The sequence below is a fragment of the Sebastes fasciatus genome, chromosome 16 (assembly GCF_043250625.1).
Source record: "Sebastes fasciatus isolate fSebFas1 chromosome 16, fSebFas1.pri, whole genome shotgun sequence".
Classification (NCBI taxonomy): Eukaryota; Metazoa; Chordata; class Actinopteri; order Perciformes; family Sebastidae; genus Sebastes; species Sebastes fasciatus.
Window position 1 is genome coordinate 8,903,833 of NC_133810.1, and position 21,559 is coordinate 8,925,391.

Here is a 21,559-nt window from a genome sequence, read left to right on the forward strand (position 1 = left end):
GCAGCACTCAGCATTTTTTTTTCTTCACACTTGAAATCAATAATTATGCAAAACACGTCTGTGGCATGCTGTGAAGGACTTGATACTAATGGAGAGCAGGGAAGCAGCTTTGCCTTTTTCTTTTCTATCGTGTCTCTCCTTCGCTTTAGTATCACCTGAGCCAGATGACAGCATGAGAGACGCTGGCGGGAGGGTGGAGGGGCCTACGTGCAAGTCAGAAGCGTGGTGATGAGAGAACAAAATGTGAAACACTCTCCCATATGAATAAATCATTAGGCGACGTCCATGCCCGATCGCTGCAGAGCAGGAGACCCCCCTCTGAGAGTACACAGGAATGGATCTCATTGCCTAATCTCCTCCGACAACGCAACAACTATCAAAGCTAATGAATGCAAAATGAGGGGACAGGATGAACCTAAAAGAAAGACTGGAGAAGTTTACTCCCAGCATCTTCTTTTGGTTCCAAACTCGTAGCAGTGGGGAGTGCTGCCAAAGCACATCTACAGTTGTTAGCACAACTGTCACTGCAGCAAAGACAACACAGGTTCAACTAGGCTACAGCAGCAAGACAATATCTCCCGCTGTGGTACTGTATGTTAAAGTGCATATTAAAGACGCACATATGTTCATGCTTATGCATGTGTACACACAGACACGAACAAAATGTTTCCTGGTGTGCAAAATGCCTCCTCATCTCAAAGCAAAACTCAGGGTGAACCATGATTAAGTCCTCAATGACCTCTAAGACTACGTGCTCTCCACTGACCTGACTCTGGGACAGCGAGCAGGCCTTTAGTGAAGAAAAAAACGTGACTTGTTTTATTACACGTACTGCTCTCCATGTATGAAACTTAGCATTCTGTCTAAAGTCTAAAACTAAAAAACTAAAATGAGACTGTCGTCTCATGGCAGAGAAAAGGGATGGTGGTTTGTTCAAACAGCCTGAGACCTCAGGTTGGTGACAAATCAATGGAAAACCCAACATAAAGCAACCTAAAGCCATCAGAACAGCTTTAATGCTCCTTACCATTGGTGTGATCGTTCCCTAACCTTGACCAAGTGGTTTAGTTGTCTAAACTTCACATTAACCTCAAGGCTGGACTACAAACTCATGTAGGTCATTCTGAAATGTAGTGATATTAAGACCTACTTTGTCATTTAGGTATGACGACTTGGTGAGATCTCTGCCATCAAGCTTCTTTTGTAGCTATGTTGGAAATATCTTAAAAGATGAGGCTGGCATTGTTCTCCATTTTTTTTTAAATGTTAAACTAGAATTACCGCTTTGCGGTTGTATTCCTCCACCAACCGGTCAAGTTGCAGTTTACATCCATGTCTGTCCAAAATGGCATCACTTCATCATTTTATCCTGTTAGATATTTGTGTAAAATTGTCATAATTAACGTATTAATTCTTGAGTTATGGACAAAAACGTGTTTGTGAGGTCACAGTGACCTTGACCTTTGACCACCAAAATCTAATCAGTTCATCCTTGAGTCTTAGTGGACATTTGTGCCAAATTTGAAGAAATTCCCTCAAGGAGTTCCTGAGATATTGTGTTACCGAGAAAGCCAGACGAACCAGACGAGTGTACGAACGCAGAGACGTACAACCCAGAAACATAATGCCTCCGGCCAAAGCTATCATCGGAGTGGGGGCATTAAAATATATTGAAAAGACCAAAACCAACAAATGAGTCCATCTATCAATATGTTCTGACTTCCCTATCATCTGCAACACTCAGCCCCAAGCCCATTGGTTACTACTAAAGATATAAATCTGGGTCACAAACATATAGTATAACTTTGAATGCAGGCTAAATTATCTCCTAAAACAGTTGGGCACTGTCGTTTTAAGGAAACGTCACTCAAACAGGATTACATAATGACTTTGGTGAGGACAATTTTGAGCTGTGGATTAAAATATATTTGCTGCCCTACAAAAGCAGTTTAGAACAACAATTTTTGGGCCATCCCAACTTTGATGAATTGCATACAGGAGCGACTGACAGCGCATATGAAATTATGAGACGGGAGCTCCTTTACTTTAGGTTAGGAGTGCCTCTAATTTGTAGTGCTCAGACTTGGTAATCGAGTACATCTATCAAAGTGTTTGGATGTTTTGCTTGGTGGTGGAGGTCAACGCAGAAAACAGAAAGGAAGTCATCAATCCAATAAATTTCAGTTATCTCCCGTTTATTTCTGGGAGGATTGCATGATTTGTTTGACAGTCACACATGAATACACAAGCAAAGACGAAAAGCCAAAGAAACACAATGAGACACACGGGTCTCAACACTGGCTACCCTTCTACTTATTACCACATGGAGACTTACACACCCACACGACTAAGACAATGTGCACTCGTCTCTACAAGCAGCCAGTCATGTCAAGGTCTTGGCTAAATCCCTGTTCAATGTTATTCCTGCGGGGCGAATGGGGCGTGAGATGGATCAGACATGAGGGATCATCACCTAGCTGTCATCCCTGTCCCTGCTCTGGAAGGACGGAAACAAATTAACACCCCCAGGGTGATTTGCATCTTGTCATATATGGAGAGAACAATCCTCTCTTTGCTCAGACTTACTCTGCTCCCCCTACACAGAGGGAAAAATAGCAGGAAAAGATATTTAACTTACTGTTTTACACATATAAGAAAAGGATATTTTAAAGACTTGTGTAGGTAGGAGACATGTTCCATCAATGTTGCTGCACTGGCAGAGGTTGATTAAGGTCATAAATGACTTTAATGCCATAATGACCTCTTTACATCTCCAGGTTCACCTTCTATCCTCTGGCCGTGGTGAGAAATGTTACAGTGAATCACGCTCTCTTTCTTTGCTGGTGTGAACGTCCTTTGATTCAGTCTCTCTCTCATTCTGCTGAGCGCAGCAGCTGCAGCAGTGGCAGAGAAATATCTGTCTGTATTACAGTGCATCCACCCCTGACTCTAACACTGTTTTATTGTTCTAGAGGGAACCGGGCTCTCTTTATTGCCCGTTTGAAATGTTAGCTGCTTAAGTGAGTGATCCGAAGCTGCTCGCACCATGGACGCCCAATGTCCCGGAGACGGAGCTCCTCTCCGCCGCTCAGAGCGTCCTCCGAGCTCACACTTTATAAATGTCAGGCAGGGGGAAAACAAACAGAGGGAGGAAGAAGGAAAAGGAGAAAGTCCCTGTCATGCTAAAGGGAACGGATTGTTTGAGAGGACAAAAAAGTCATGCACATTTAAAGGGGTGAAACCTCTCAAAGGTAAAAAAACAAACAAACACAAAACGTGGTGGGGAAGTGTGCGAGTGTGCTCCTAAGTATGTCAACGTGACTTTCTTTCATTTTGTAAACTAACACAAAGAGTCGAAACTCCGGTATTTTTTTTTACAACAGCCGCTGCCACTATTTTGGACTGAAAACGCTTATTATATTTATAATATTTTATTGTTCAACACAGGTCATTTTGGTAGAATATGACAATAGAATAGAAATAATGTTGTTTTACTTTTGTTTGGCACTTTTTGGGCAGACGTTTTACACGTCCGGTAGTCAGTTTCAGTCCAAAATGGCAGAAGTGTAGCTTTGCTGCTGGATGCTGAAGTTGCAATGGAACAAACAACTTTCACTTCTTGGCAATATGCGTTTTTTGATAGAGCTGCAACGATTAGTCGATCGACAGATAAATAATTCCCAACTATTTCGATAACCAATTCAGAGTTAAAGCAATGTTTCATGCACAAATGTCAGAAGATGCTGTTTTCAGCCTCTCAAATATGGAGGTTACCTGCTTTCTCTGTTTTATATCGTATTAAAAGGTGCTAAATGCAAGATTGGGAGCACATCTATTGCCTCCGCATGCTCTCGACAGCGACGGCTGAGCTGGCGCTAACAGTGAGAACCATATCAACACTGCTGACTGAGCTAACAGAGTTAACCTGAGGGGGAAACCAGAGGGTGGGTGCTACTTTTCCGCAATGGCGCCATTGGTCGGGACGGCATTATCAGCTGTAACTGCCGTATGAGAGCAGTGCAGAGCGGTGGCTGTGAGCGAGCCAGTAGGGCACGCTCACATGCACTAACATGTACTAAAAGACGTGCGGCCGGCAGGCTATGTCAACAAAGCACAGAGAAACTTGGATTACAACACACACAGACTTCATTCTCTGCTCAGGTAGACATTTCTCCTTTATATCTTTACATAGCAAATAGTTGTGTGTTGCTATATTAATGCTCTGGATATCGTATAGGGAAACTTTAAAATGACAATCTTTGGGTTTGAAACTGACAAATCAAGACATTTAAAGAGATCACCTTGGACTTTGAGAAACTGGGATGGACATTTTTCACTATTTTCTGACATTTTATTGATCAAATGATTAATCGTGAAAATAGCCGGCAGATTAATTGATGACGAAAATAATCGTTAGTTGCAGCACTAGCTGTGATGCTGATGAACAACAACTAACGTGACTGAGTTTGTGTGTAAGACGAGCTAAAATCTGTGTAAAAATCTTATTTTAAAATTCAATTTGCAGCATGACGTTCTGTAGTTTAATAATATATAGCTTATGACAGTTAACTTTTCATTACTAGAAGCATTTCACACAGCTGTGCAATTCACTGCAGGAAGATGTTGTTTGCTGTACAATGCTCGCAAGAACAATTTCTTCAGAATTCCAGTGAAATGGTAAAAAGCAGTCAGACATCCACTACAATTCAGATGTGTATGAATCAAAAAGCTGCACTTATTGGATGAGTTCTTGGCTCCGGCTAAAAGATGGAGGAAGGGAACGGGGAATCCAAGGCATCAATCCTTCCGATGATGAAACCTCCCCACAATGCCCTCCAGGATGTAAAAGTGTTCTGCGTTAAATTTATGTCTGCCTGACCTCCTCTGGCTGAAATGATGGGATTATTTACTGCCATGCCGTCTGTGTGCCGCTAATATGCGATGGTGATAGACCTCCCTTCCAGATAATTATGAATATGATGGACACTCTTTGCTCCCGAGGGCAACAAGGTCTACAAGAGCTGAGCCAATCTCGGAAGGGTGACGCAAGTCACAGGAGAGCCTCATATTGCATAATCGCCGTTGGCAGCTTTAAATCGGCTTACTGTGAGCTTCATAGTTTATCCAGCATTTCCTCTGGGACTGAAAACACTTACATCTCTACCTTTTTACGTTTCAATAGTCATCCTACTGTATAGTCAGTATGTTTAACTTGTAAGTAGGGCTGCTCGATTATGGCAAAAATCACAATCCCGATTATTTTGATCAATATTGAGATTGCAATTATTTAACACGATTACTCATTGATTTTGGAAACATCACGCATTCAGAAAGAACATTTTCCATTTTCACCATAACTGGTGAAATGCCAAACATTTGCCAACTCAAGCTTTTCAAGTGTGAGGATTTTCTGCATTTTAAATCATTTTTATATCATTGTAAATTGAATATGTCTACATTTCAGACTGTTGGTTGGGCAAAATAAACAATCTGAGAATTTATATGGGGTCCTGTGACATTTTATAGACTAAACGACAGAATCTTTTTTAAAGAACTTCCAATTAATCCTTAGCTGCATCCCAAAATTCAGACGTATGCGTCAGAGAATCAATGTAGTAGCATTTGTTACAGCAAATTACGGTCGTATTTGACAGAAAAGACACCAAGGACGCCCTCTGGATGAATCCGAGTAGCATGTGAGATATTCTGCGGGAAGTGCAATAAAAAACCCCATAGACATATATTTCCATAAATATGAAACCATGGCACAAAACCAACCAGCCATTATTCAGAAACAGCTTGCACAGCATCCATCTACAAAGAACAGCAGGAGGAGGCTGGTGAGGTGGAGGGAATTTGCAGCAACCTGGGTCAACAGCAGCAGCAGCATGAATGATCAGCAGAGTAAGAGTATGAGCTGTCAAGTTATTAAGACCTCACTGGCTGTTTCAATGTGGTTGGGGATTGGAGGAGTTGGCTGATATGATCGTCTGGGAGCTGTCGCGGCTGACCATGAGTGAAGTATCGCCTGCCAGAGTGACGGGCTAAACAACATTCTTGCTTTCTAAATTAATATCCCATATGGGACTGTTCTTAGGAGCTTGTTATTGATAGTGCGAGCAATAATCCCACGTCAAAAGCAGTAAAAAGTGATGATTCGTAGTTTAAAGTGACTCCCACATTCCTCAGCTAATACATAACTCCCGCTGATTTAAAATGACGTCTCTAGATTTCCTGAGTACAGGCAAAGCTGTCTGCCAGCTTGCCTCACCATACATTCAGCAGAGTGGATCAGTGTGTGCTCGGGAAGCCTTATCAGAGTCTGTGCAGCTTGGCACTGACTAAATGAGAAACCCGTTGCAACACCAAAGCTATTGGCAAAGCAGTGAAGGAGAAATAGTACAGTAGCATTCACTCCCGGCCTGCCTGCCTGTCTGCGAGCCTATCGTCTAGAACTGCCTCCTCAAACTGCACATCAGCACTATACACATCAGCCCTATATCTCTTCCCCTCTCTCTCTCTCTGGATCCGACTCTCTTTCACTCTTACTTACTCACTCTCACAGAGAATCCCGTCAGTCTGAGCAGAAGTATAACTTACAGGGACATGCAGAGTTTAGTAGCTACAGCACACAGGCTGCAGCGACTGCACTGCTGCCCTCTTTGGATGAAGTTCCCCACTGAACCAAGTTAACACTTACTATTATACAAATGACTAGTATTATTGTTATTGTTGACACTGCTGCTGCTGCTGTTCTTTTAATAATTAGTGTTGTGAAAAAGCCCGTTGAGCCCCCATTTCAAAAGTGTCAATACATTTTACACCTTTCTTTTATTCCCCTTTGAGAGTTAATGATCACGATGTAAGCGGTTCTTAATCATACTGTTGCTGATTTACTCAGCAGGTACAGCTGGTTTTTTTGGGGGGGGGGGTGTTTAAATGAGGTTGTAAGAGTGCTTTTTTCGACCTAATCAGCTCTTAATTAATCACTTGATTAGTATATAATGCACTGCATGGAGGCTGTATTGGGTTTAGTTGTGTGTTAAGTGAGTTGTAGGTGTTTGTTTTGAAGACTTTCAGGGATTATTTCAGTGGAGGTATTCATGCCCACGATGCAGAAAATCTTTATTATTGGTTTCAACTCATTGTATTCTGATGATATCTGGGATCTCATCAATAAGGCTTCATATTTTGTGTTGCATATTGTTCACCAGTGTTGGAGTCAAGACCACCTAAACCAGGAGACCAAGTGATGACCAAGTACAGAGTGTATCGAGACCAAGACAAGACCGAGACTTTGAGGGGTTAAGACCAAGTCAAGACCAAGAAATTAGTGTACCAAGACCAAGACAAGACAAAGACTGAGGGATTGAGACCAAGTCAAGACCAAGAACAAAGCGTATCAAGACCACGACAAGACCAAGACGTTGAGGGATTGAGACAAGACCAAGTGAGTCCCACACTGCATGACACACTTAGATAAAATGTGAAACATGCAAACCATACGCACTCCTCAAATTGTACTACAACACTGTCATTCACAGTGACATTGGCCTCTAAAGAGATGACAGATGCTGGGACAGAAAGAGCTCCCAAGCACCCAACTGCTGAATCAATAGAACTGAAACATCAGCATCACACCACGCATTAGGGATGCACCGATCCGACTTTTTCAGTCCCGATACTGATAGCAATGCCTGTGATTTGGGTATCGGCCGATATCGAGTACAAATCTCAGACCAGTGTTTATTAATGAGCTGTATGGCTCACTGTGTGGAAGTGACTGGGATCATTCTTTTATGTGTAAGGCAACATCGGGTTTGACTTAAACATTGCTTTCCTAACTTTGTAAAACAAAATGTAACAAATATATTCTTAGATATAAATTTACTGAATTGTTATTTATTATTAAAATAATAAATCGTACACCAACAACTTGGTAAGAAATCTTCAAATTTAACAGGATTTACAATTCAAGTGCAAACCTTTTTAATCCACTAACGACGTACTTTCAGTAGTTGTGTGCACACTTGTGAGAGCGAGTCCAACATTATCATAACGGACAGAAACGTTGGCCAAAGCTACAAAAATAAGACCCAAATGTAATAATATTCTTACACATGCATCTTTGGGTCATTTTATGTTGTTATCGGTCAAGCTGATAATAAATACATTTAATACATTAAACCAATATAAAACAATAAAGACTCCAAACATGCTTAGTGCAGCTCAATAAAAAAAACTGATTTCCTTTCTTTTCCACTGGGCTTTTAAGCACAACTGGAGATATTGAGTCCCATCCAATAGCCCCAGATAGCTTCATTCTCCCTGGACATTTTGCAAGCTATTTCCCGCAGAAATGTACAATGCCATAACCGCAGTCAATGCAATATATTATTTTCTGCTTTACATTTTTCATGCTCAATAACACAACATGTGGTTTCTCACAAATTGCAGTCTGGTCGAACAGCAAATTGCCTCCTACCTGCATGCGGTTTTGACAGTAATAGCAACGGAGTATTGCCTAATGGATACTCAAGTGGCTCAAGTGGTTTGTTCAGTGCAGGGTCAACAACAATAACACAAAGAATAATCAGACACAGAATGTAAATACAGTTGCACTTGCACCCTCAGCCCTGGTGAAGCGGATTTAGAGAAAGAAAATAATTACCAAGCCAGCAATTCCACTAATAGATTGAGACTGGGAACAAGCTCAGGCGTTGATTACATTTTTAGCATCCATCCTCCTCTCTCTGCTACACCTGCAGCGTAAATTCCAGTAATCTCAAGGCCTTTCACAGTCCTTGCTGAGGCCTGCAAGCTGCTGCCTGATGATCCCAAGAGTATACAGCTTTTAAATTGCCTGGGTGTGGGGACTGGAGGTGGAGACGGCCACCTCGGGCTGTATGTGGCCTAACTGAACCCCACTGACGACATAGAAACCTGGACAAACATCCCACATTACACTGCCCAAATACTGCAGTGACCTTGCGGAGAAAGTTTCAGAGGCACGGGAAAGGATGGACGATTTTAAGAAACTCAAAGTGGGAGGTAGTAACAAGTAAACTATTTGAACTCTTTCCGTACATCTTCATTAGCAGATCTACTTTTTGTTTTATGGTTAGGCTTTGGTTTTATGGTAGAAAGTGTAAATATGGCCTTTTTGTCTTTGCCCTCCATACATGAAAGTTTCAAGTCAGTTTCACCTCTGACCACACACAGCATCATGTGGGAAACCACTCCAACAGTGATGTCACAGGGTCCTGGAGGTGGGTGTTAAGTTACTCTTTAACTTTGATTTATCAGGGCCTTGTTAGTTCACTTTGAGGTTTCTGTCATTTACTACTTCTGTGTTTTTAGTATGGCAGTCAAAGTTAATGTGATAATAACGCAAATTTGTTTTAACGCCACTAATTTCTTTAACGTTGAATGCAACTTGTGATTTTTAGGTTGTATCGGGCTCAGTTTTAAAGCTAGAGTGAAGATACTGGCATCAGGAATCCATTGGTACCAACCATGTCATAGCATCTTGTCGCGAAGGAAACTAAATAACGCTCCAAACTTGCACTAAATTTTGGTGAGGAAAAACTGGCATGGCCATTTTCAAAGGGGTCCCTGGACCTCTGACTTCAAGATATGTGAATGAAAATGGGTTCTATGGGTACCCATGAGTCTCCCGTTTACAGATATGCCCACTTTATGATAATCACATGCAGTTTGGGGAAAGTCATTGTCAAGTCAGCACACTGACACACTAATAACTGGTTGGGCTTGAGATTAGAAGTTATGTTTAGGCACAAAACTTGAATAGTTAGGGTTAGGTAAAGGCTGCAATCATGGTCAAAAGAAAACAACTTAGAAACAAGAAAATTACCAAAACCAACTGACATGCAGAGAACTTTTGGGACACCACGGGGCAGTTGTCGGCTTAACTCCAGTTGGTAAACCAGCCTTGGATACATACATTTAAACATGCTGTGTCCTGCTAATCAACAAGGATGGAGGCTAAGGATTCTGGGCATGGGATTGTTCTTTATAGTCAACTCCAATCATTATATCATACTTACTACCCCATCATCAAGTACTTGCCAATGAGTCCATTTTAACAGTCATGTCTCTGCCACAAGCAGATAACACAGCAAGAAAGACAAATTGTCAAGGCAACTAACTATGACTTGGACACTGATATCATTTGACCTCATTACAAAATGTAATCATAGAAATCAAAGATCTTAAAACATTTCCATGACAATTCATGAAATGATTTGTTGGGCAGTAAAGACATAACTAAGCATCATTGAAGTACAGAAACCACAGAAATCTGAAGATAACTGTGGAACAAAAAGTTGCAGTGAGTAGAAAGTAGAAACTTTTCACCAATGAACGGCGTATGCTGTCCTCGCGGTTTCACTGAGAATGATTAAGTAGTTGGCAGGTGTGAGTGATTATTTTTTTCCACATACGTATGTGCAGATCAGTGATGCAGAGTACTGACACTAGAAAAACAACAAAAAAGGAACAAGAGGAAGACAAGGGTGTACGCTGAGTACAAGGCTCTTATTATTTCCTCTCTGTCAAGGAGAAAAAGGTTCATCCCTTTTATCTGAGAGTTTTATCTTTCATCTAAATTCTGTCCGTGAACGTATGCCTTAAGAAAACTCTTCATCTTTCATTCTTTATTTTTTTTTCTCTATAGGTCACAACTTTGCTTCAGTGGCAAAGGCTGAAGTATTTTGCGTGGGAGTCTCTTCTGACAGGAGATTCTTTTTCTCTTTCTCCACTAAAATGTAGCAGCTTCAACATCTAACTACACATCAACTGATGCTGAAAGTGCAACGAACCCTGAACACTGTGACAGTGAAGTGTAATATCATTCAAACGTCTAGTTTACCAGACTTTTTTTTATGTCTCTGTCAAAGCGGAGAAAGCTCTGGATGGTTGGGGGGTTATGGGAGATTTTCCTGGGAGATTTGGCCGGGTGTGCCCCTGGACACAGCCCCGATTCTTCATTCCTTTATTCATTTAGGTGGGATGCCCATTCCAGTTCTGGGCCAACCCCAACATTTCTATAATTGCCAGTAAGGCTGTGTATTGGCAAGAATTTGGTGATATGATATGTATCATGATACAGGGGTAACAATTCAAAATATTGTGATGTATTACTGTAAGCAAGGCAATAAATTGCGATTTTTTAAATTTAATTTTAGGAAAACTGTCATAGTATAAAAAACACACCAGAAATAAACCATTTATGAATAGGCAAAAACAACTTATTTATACTGCATGCAAATGACGGCATGGTTTTTGCCACAAAATGCATGGGATTATCATAAAGTGGGCATGTCTATAAAGGGGAGACTTGTGGGTACCCATAGAACCCATTTTCATTCACATATCTTGAGGTCAGAGGTCAAGGGACCCTTGTGAAAATGTCAGTTTCTCCTCGCCAACATTTAGCGTAACTCTGGAGCGTTATTTAGCCTCCTCTCGACAAGCTAGTATGACATGGTTGGTACAAATGTTGGTACCAATTCCTTATGTTTTCTAGTTTCATATGATGCCAGTAACTTCACTCTACCTTTAAAACCCGCTACAAGCTCCGAAAGATCAAATGGCGGCGAGGTTAATAAAAAAACGATACCCATTTTTTTGAGAATTGATACAGTATCGCACAACATAATATCGCAATACTCATGTGTATCGATATTTTCTTACACCCCTAGTTGCCAGCAGCTGGATGCAGCCATGCCATGCCAGGCAAAATACTAAAATGAGAGATAGATAAACGAGTATATAAATATATATATACACTGCAGTGCTGTGTAAAATGGGAATTGAATAATGCTACTGAATAGTTCAAGCAGAAAATTTGCTGCATGCAGGAAGTGTGTGCCTTTTCTTTAATTCTAACCCAATTTTCATTGTACCACTGCATGAAAAGGGAAATTAATTTGGTCTCTGATGTTTTCCCAAGAGGCAAGATGAATTGGTCGGCATTATTTGAGTCTCTACAATCATGCAATAGCAATGGTGTTTTTATTACCATTAGACGAAGCAAACATAGGGAGCTAATTTCATCTCTGATGACAGCCCTCAATTATAATGAGTATGTTTCCCCCTGAGCTAATGAGAGACAATGCAATCACTTGATAATGTGGTCATTTGTTTCCCTCCCAATAATTACGGTGCAGTCATTTACTTGTTGGTAAGATATTTTGTCCCGTCTTTTCATTCTTTAAGTTCATTACTAGGTCATTGGGGACAGTTGATTGCACCTACTTTGAGAAGCAAATGTTACAGGTTAAATAGTTGTAGCTCAGGTTTTCTGTGTCAGTGTGTGTGTGTTGTGAATATGTTGGTGTGTTGCATTTTTGTGTTGATGTGCTGTCATATTCTACTTTGGTGAATATTAATCTTCATTAAAAAAAGATGTTGTTCTTTTGCTCAGTCCAGCAAATCTACCTTTCACCACTCATGTTATTTTCGCCTCTAAAACAGTTCTGCTTCGACAACTCTGTCTTCTAAAGAAACTTGTTCATATACAACTAATTTGCATTAGCAACTGCTTTTTATAGGAAATGTACTGTAATGCCTCCCAGATTACATTTTCAATAATTAAACCAAAAAAGCAAACATTTGTATTGAACATACTGCATTTACTAAATGTTCACTGTTGATGTAATTCATTTGTTTACCTACAATATCTGCTCTTGTTGACTAAAGCAAGATTTCTTGAATGCTTGAATAAGTATGTTCAGGAACTCAAAGCACTTGGTTAAGGTTAGTCAATGCAGACCTTAAATGGTGGTAGCTAAAGGCTAACAACACATGGGATGGAGTATGTTATCACCAAAGTCCTGTGTTTTGTACGTACAACCATCCAACCCCAACTTCCTCCCTATAACTGTGCAATATAAGGATTTCACACTTTCTGGACTGTAAAAATGTAATTAATGTAATCAAGGTAACCTTCACACTTCTCCTCCCATTCCTAAAAACGTATTTGCCAAAGTTAATTAATAAAACATACGTATAGGCAATATAGTTAGCCTACAAGAAAGACTGTGAAGAAAATATTTGCAATATTTCTACCTTGAAAATGTTCAGAATTTTAAAACCCCCCCTGCTGTGTAAGTGGAAAATCTAGCTTTTCTTCCATTACTTCTTCATTATGTGTGGAAGAAATTATGAACTAATGGAGATTATGCTGTCTGTTTTGATGATTGTATGACTTCCTATACAAAGCATATAGTTGTCCTTGGTAGGGCAAGTGGAGCTGTAGCAAAACATATTTTTTTCATAGTGTTTCACAGTATTTTACAATAGCCATTGGAGCATTAAAACATTTCTGTGTTGTATTACTACCTACAATTGTTGAAATGTGAGTGTTGAGATTGTTAGATTTTCAAAATCACAAATCAAATTCCTTTCTGCTTAATGACTTAATGTTCTGACCTTCCATGTCCTATTTTTTTGTAAGGAAAAGAAAATGGATAAATCAAACAGAACAAGAAGTCAGAGTGCATTTGATTGCACTGCACGCCAAATGGTTTGCCCCAAGGTACATTGGCAGCTGTGGACCGATATTGACTCATTAGAGGTTTACAACTGGAGTCCTTCTCTCTGCCAGCAGGTAGAAATAGTAGCAGAGCAGGCCATTAAGCAGAAAACAGAACTAATGAAGGGGGAAATTAACAAAACACAGACGAATAACACATGTATTTCTGAACTCCCTGCCTGGCTTCTGTTGATATGGCTTTCCCGTTTGCACGTCGCCTCCTCAGTTCATTATGTGAAGCTATCTGGGTCACACACATCTGCCACCGTCGGGGGAAGTCATCAAAACAAAAGGAAAAAGAAATACAAGAAGCGTGTTTTGTCAAAGTTTTAGTAGTTTACCGTTAATAATGAGGTTACCTGGGTGGACAATGACTCATTCTGACCTTTCCGCCTCCAGATTATTTATAGAAATGACCACAGTACGAACGTAGAACAGGTAAATTTATCATAGGGGCTGCGCAGTTAAAAAAACATGTACCACATTTCAACTCTGTGTGCCTTCAGAGAATTGCTTCTTAAAAAAGAATTGGTGACTTTGAGTCTGGTTGGGATATTTCCTTTCCTAACTGTACCCTTTATGAATTCATACAATATCCCTATCAGGGATGAAGGGCTTTCCGACATAACAATTTCATAACAGTGGGAGCCAGTCCTTCAGTCAGCAGCTTGTCAACTGGAATGGCATGTTTCAAAGCCTTGGATCTACAGCTATTTCAATACCCATTGGCTTTCTGCCCCCTCAGGATCCTGGGCCAAGCCTCCATATCCCTCCCCTCATGCCAGAGATTGTCACTCACCACACAAAAACCCAAGACGAGCTGTCTTTGAGCTCCGATGTGTTGATTTATTTCATGGCATGCCATGCCATGCAACTCTCAAATAAATTGCTACTCCAGTCAAGTGATGTAGTGTGTTTTTTTTCTGTTACACTTCACAGAATACATGATGAGATATTGAGGAACAGAAAAGAAGGAGTGGGTTAAGCTTTGTTCATAATATAGTCTTTTATGTTCACTGCTGCTGCGACTTACGGCTCATATCAGACTGAAGCTAAGAAATGTACTGTAAGTGCAGGCATTTGGGTTTCACGCTGATTAGGAAAAACAAATTACGGTTTCAAAGCCACCCACAATATGAAGTTTGTTGGTGCAGTGGTGAGTGAACAACATGAACAATGATGACATAACTAGGTGTGCGCATACATTTTGGCAACGGAAGTACGACGGAGTGCTTGTCGAGCTATGCAAGGGCATTAACCACCAAATATCGCGAATACAACCTAAACAAATTGACTTTCAAGATCTGTGTGCTATTAGTGAGTGGGTAGAAGACCTAAGCAATTGGTCCGATATATACATGTATTTGGTGGAAACCTAATGTGTAAGGTTACACCAGCGAGAAAATACGAGCATACATGTCACTAGATGCTTATAACGATATCTGTAGTCGTGTACAGAACGTCAAATACCATGACATAGTCTCAGTTTTGAGTTTATTGAGTTTTAAAATGGTCTCTACAAACACAAGCATTTTTGATCGTGTCCTTGGTCCGGTGGTAGTCAACACGTTTAATAGCTTGCAGCCATAGATGCCAATGTTTAGGTTTTACGAGTGACCGTGTTAACAGCCAAATGCGTTGGGGTTGTAGCTCGTAGTGACGGCAGATGTTGAAAACATGAACAGAACATGTAGGTGTCCTCGTAAAAGCCTTCAATCACTTTTAAATACTAACTCATCTGTGTTTATTATCTACGTCAACCATTTACGTAAGTTACTATGAGCAACCACGGTCACATTCAGTTTAAAGTCACCAGTTAACACGTCAACTCAGTAAACGGAAACACCCTGTTGCTCTGAAACGGTATAATCCTGTTTGAATTCTGTAGAAATGGAGTCCGCTGTTGGAATATCGATAATGACAACCGAACATGCAACAACCAGACATTTTGATGCTGGTAACAGTTTTAATTCAATGTTTAAAGGTTGCTCACTCATCTGGGTGGATACGGCAAAATGACACTTCCATTGCCAACATGCGTGAGCATATTTTTGATGATACTGAAAGTGTCTATTAGAGACGACTCAACCTTCAAAGTTCAGGTACATTTTTATCAAGTAGCTAAAGAGACTAAAAAAGAAACGGGATAATTAACGGTCAGGGTATATTAAAATATGAGGAAGCATTGGAGCAGATTTAGGCCAGTCGGTCACATGTACAGTACAGTACAGTATGGTGTAACACAACGTACCCTGGAGTACTCCTGCTTGTAGCAGTGACTAATTTGAGAGCATTAGGGAACAACAGTTCAGCACTGTACTTTCTTTAATTACCAAAGCCCCTGTGCATGATGAAAGATGGTGGGTAAGCTCAGTTTCTCTAGAATAATGTCATTCAGCCATTTTGTCACAGTTAACATGGAATGACTTTGGTCGCACAAAACAAGTAATTTGAAGATGTCACTTTGGACTATTTAACAAAATTAAACAATGAATGAAAAATATATGAATATATTGATTCATAATGAGAATAATAATTAGAGCAGTCAAAGTTAACACGATAATAACATGTTAACGCAAATTTATGTTAACGCCACTAATTTCTTTAACGCATTAAAACAACTTGTGATTTTTAGGTTGTAGCTTTGTAGATTGTAGTTGAAAGCTATGCTAACTAGTGAAGACACTGGCATCATATGAAACTAGAAAACCTAATGAATCCATTGGTACCAACCATGTCATATACTAGCTTGTTGCCAAGGAGACTAAATAACACTCCAAAGTTACGCTAAACTTTGGTGAGGAAAAACTGACATGGCCATTTTCAAAGGGACGTCTGACCTCAAGATATGTGAATGAAAATGGGTTCAATGGGCACATCATGAGTCTCCTCTTTCCTTTATCCTTCCTTATTTCCTTCTTTTTGCTTTACTTTTCCTCATTTTGTGCCTTCCTTATGCCTCTTTTTTCCTTTTCTTTGAAAGGACAGTTTTTAGTTACATCATGGTATTCAAGTAAAAGATCTGAGTACTCCCTCTACCACCGTGAGCAGGATTTCAGGGATACAGTTATTTCAGTGTATAATTTGGGGTATTATACCACCTGACGCAATAAGAGTAATTACACCGTAGATTCAACTCTCTCTGAACCTAGAGTATAACTACAGGCAGAGTGAAACTATGAAAAGAGGTCTCATTAAAAATGGTTAGTGGCACCCTGGCACTTACAGTAACTCACACTGCAGCAGCAGGGAGCCGTCTTTGTTTTGGGAGCTGCTTGGTGTTCGTATACAGTACAGAGGCATGATGTGCATTTATAGCAAACTCTCATGTCTCTGGAGCATATTCATCATCTGGAATAATTAATCGACAGGGAGCAATTAATGAATAATGAAGAAGGAAAATCTGAGCAATTACCATCCCAAACAGTGGATTAACTGTCATGGTCTCTAGGGGTGGAAGGGGGAAGTACATATCAATAATTCGCATTCAAAAGCCTCAATAAGACGAGTATTATCTGCACTTTTGGAAAATATTGTTATGGAATGTCAAGTTAAATATATTGCTTCACTGAAATATCCACTGTATTGTGCATCACATCCATGTTACAGCGTGCAAAGACGTCATTTGTGGCATGAGTGAGTGGCAGCAAGTTCATGGTCACGTATGATTTAGCACAGTGGGGTTTTCTGTCATTCTGTCTTGTGAACACGATTCTACAGAGATGTTATTTCATAGAAAAATAGACTGAGCAGGTAAATGTTGCCACATTTTGTTTCCCTTCTAATTAATACACATTTAAGGCCTGCGTCAGCTTTGCTTTCTCAGCAGCATCCATCTTGATATTGCTTTAATTAAGTACTCAAAATTGCATTAAAGTGCTGCTCCAAATTTGATCTAATTTCCACCGTATCCTACACAGCCATTTATAGATTATGTTAATCCAGCACTCAATGCAGATACGTTGGTGTTCTCAGCAGCTCTAATCAAATTACAGTCTTAATCAGACACGCTTTAGTTGTAGGTGTCAATAAAAATTAAAAGTCTACTTATCTCGGCTTAGCATTTATGATATTCTTGTTCAAAATAAACGCTATTCATTTAGTCGTGCTCTCAATTGAATGAGCTGATTAATTCAGTAATACTTTATGAAACAATGCATTTCTCTACTCTGTATCCAATCTTAGTTGAATCACAATGTCGTGTGAGGTTTAATTTTCTTCCATCAGATTTAAAATGCCTTAGCAGATGAGTGTCGGGTATTTTATCATGCTAGATGAATCAAAGAAGTGAAGTTCACAGTTGGACAGACTTAATATTTTAAGATTAGAGTAAAGACTTGTTAGATGAGGCAGACGAGGACATGAGGGAAAAAAAAAGTTGAGTTCAAGAAAGTGAGAAAATCTTACTTCCTAAGATCACTAAAAATCTTGCTGACACCAGTTAAAACCTAATTGGCAGTACTCTGCCTCCCGAACCATATTTTACATAAGATGTGAAGTCAAATGTGAAATTTAGTTGCATATCAATTTAGCTTCCTGCTGAGAAGCCTCTCATCTTTCTAAATGAGTGGATTTGCTAATAGTGGTAGCTAAAGGGGAGAACAGTAACAACACTGTAGAGGATGTACTGTCGTCTAACCCCATTAGAAATGACAGACCACACACACACACTGCCAGAGATGAGATCAAGAGGAGGTAATATTGTCAGTGCCAGGGAACAGGTGTTTCAAAACAGGGAACGTTAGAGATCATGACAACCAATAGGTGACCACATGAGACTAATGAACAGACTAGACCTCTTAAAATAACAGTCTGTAACATTGTCATATCAATAATCATGAGATTCCCTGCCATTGTCTCTGGCGGGTTGCTAATCCCCATCATCCTCTGACACGACAGTTAGCCTCCACCCAGCCATCAAACGTTTTATTTCTGCGCACTCTCCAAGGAATAATCCACAGGAAATGATGCATTTGATTGCATTTTCTGCAGCATGTTGTTTGGAATGAATACAATAACTGGTCGCTAGCAGGAGCAGAGAGAGCCATCGTGGTTAGGATTAGAGTTGGGTCGATTTCCGGTTTTGCCGGTCCGGTCCAGCGTAAGAGCTTACACCGGTATGATGTTATGCCAACCGATTGAACCGGCATTTGTCATTATGACATGTTCTGGCAAATTAAAAAGTAGCCAACAACAGCAAGCTGTACAGATGTCATCTATCTCATCACTAAATCCAGCTTGTATTGCATTAGTAATAAGCAACATGACAACATGATTAACATAATATTACCGGTATGTTTGTTTATGAACGGACTAACGGAGCAACTGTGTGTTAGTCCGTACGTGCGTACCTGCCGAGCCAATGCCGGTGACTTTGACATAGCACTGGCAACATGAAGGAGATCACATTTCAGTAGGGGTGGCGGCGCACGTTGTGTTTGTTTAATAGAAAGTTCAAGTGTTTTTTTGGTTGACGAGACAAGACAGACTTCCGTCAGTGTATTGCAATCCCGACGGCCCGTAACGTTAGCGAGTGTGTGGTCAAGAGACTGCAAGAGAGAGAGAGAGAGAGAGAGAGAGAGAGAGAGCATGTGACGGTGAATGAAGTCATAGTAACATTGCTGTGAACGTAGCAGTGCAGTGTGTGTACAGTTTAGTATGTCAGTGAATTAATGCTACAACTCCTCAAGACCCAAGCCAAGTTGACTAGCTATTCTCCTTTTGTGACACGCAGCTGCTGTGTAAAGTGTGACACATAGAGGTAACATTTGGTATACAGGTCCGGTGTTGTGGCTTAATATCAAGCCGGTTTAAAAATGTTTACACCGGCCCAACTCTAGTTAGGATGGCAAAGATTGAGAGTACCGAGCACCACAAACAAAAACAAAAAAAAACAGTGTCATAGTACTTCATGACTAAAATATTTGACAAACAACTAATCTGGAAAGTTCAGTGCAACATTGTTGCGGCAATTCGGGGTTAATCTGTGCTGCGATCCTCTACTAATAATTCATTGTAAACTGTGCTGTATAACATTTCAGTATCATTGAATCTGTTTGATGCTATTTGAAGTTAGGAATAACAAAATCTGGTTTTCATGCAACGCTACAGGGGGTGAAATGGGGCCATCTGTATTTCCTGATTTGAGTCCAACAAAGCAATTGAAAAGTGCTTTGTTTTATATAAACTGAGCAGACAAAAGCTCCTTAGAAAACAGATGGGACTGATGTCTGACAGGGTAAGACCTGCATGTCAGCCTGCCTGTGTTGTTGGCCATCCCTTTCATGGGTCATTTATAAACCACTTCTGGGATAGCAGTCTGTAAAACTTGCAGTATGGGCTGCCCCTAGAATTAATTGACTCTTGGAGTTTTAGTGCCCTGTGATAGTTTATATGCAGTTTGATGCGGCTTATCTGACCTAATAATAGGACAAAAAAATAGTAGGAATCTTTGGCTCTCTAAAATATTGGCAGCTTTGATTCAACAAAAAAATCTCTATCCATCAAAAACGCTTACTGGCTGAAAATAATTTGTTAAAGAGCTGGGAAGTTGATAGTTTCGCATAGCCAGGCCCATCTCCACAGCGCTGTGTCAGCGCTAAAGAAAGGTCCGGCTCCGCATATTATCATTCTTCAAAAATGAGTTCATTATGAAACTGTGGCAGACCGCATATTACCACAGTTGACTATGTTAATGTGGTCGAAATCATCACTGAAACTCATGCCAATGGAATTTCTGATTGCCAGATAGTCTATAACAAGAGAAAAAAAGGAACAAGCCCATCCGAGTACAGCCCAAGTATTATGGCAACAACCTGCATCAACCAGCTCAACACACATTGGCGTGTGATACAAGAAACTGCATGAAATGCTCTTCATTGTACTTTTCTTTGAATCCACTATAACCACATACAACCTTTGCATTCTCTTCACACTCCACAGTTTAGTGACATTGAAGCTTCAGTAGGCCAGAATGTTTTTGGCATCATTGGGCAAAAAATCCATAATAACCTTTCATCATATTGTAATTCAAGTGTTCTGAGAGAAAACTAAACGTATGCACCTCCTCTGGCTCTGTTTTCAGGCTTTAGAAAATCTATCCTGTGATCGGAGACTTTAGCCAATCGCACCTCAATTTTTTCCAGAAACATCTTATAGTGTACTGTGTAGCTGTAAAATTAGAAAGTTTGCTCCGGCTGGTATTTCCTCAGCCGGTCTCAACATGGCGGCCACAAACCTTCTCATTTTACAACTAAACAGTACACTACAAGATGTTTCTGAAAACATTTGAGGTGAGAAATAGGCATTACAGTAACAGAATATTGATTCATATTTGTTCAGCTTTGACCGTTTGATCAGAGTTTGCAAGTGATTGACAGCTGCTCAGAGACGGCAGGCTCCAGCTCGGCTCTGATTGGTTGTTTTCCTCCGGTCTGTGAAATCTTGCAGATGCCATTAGGAGCACCGGAGGACACAAAGGCACAGGATTTTTTCAGATTACCTGTCTCAGATGCTCTATTGTATATAGTGACGGTTTTATAAAGATAACTTTTTTTAATCATATTTGCTCCAATTCTACCCACTGCAGCTTTAAAACTGTATCCAACAAAAGGCTTTCTACCATCAAAACACACTGAAATGTCAGTCATTGTCAACCGTTCCCGGGCCTTCATTTTGGTTTTACCAAGCCTTAAAAGACTACACCTGTGTTTTAGCTCATTGACTAGAAATAATGTATGTTTCACATTACCTCTAGCTATTTTTCAAAGTATGCCATTAGTTTTTAGATTGATTTCCTTCCCTCCAGGCAGCTATTGGTTTCAGTTCATTGCAGTACAGTACGATATGAAAATCAACTTGCAGAGACTCCATTTTGTTGCTTTTTTTTTTTTCAAATTTACATATATTGTCTAGAAATGCTCCTGCATTACTGTGGGGACTGTTTGAAAACGCATTCAAGGACGCAAATAAAGTGACAACTGAAGAATCAAACACAAAAGA

The 21,559-nt window shown here is 40.2% G+C and overlaps 1 protein-coding gene across 4 annotated transcripts in view; it reads right to left on the reverse strand.

Annotated features, from left to right (window-relative positions):
* fstl4 (follistatin-like 4) overlaps nucleotides 1–21,559 on the reverse strand; it is a 339,103-nt gene that overhangs the window by 75,623 nt on the left and 241,921 nt on the right. The gene's annotated exons all lie outside the window — the stretch shown is intronic.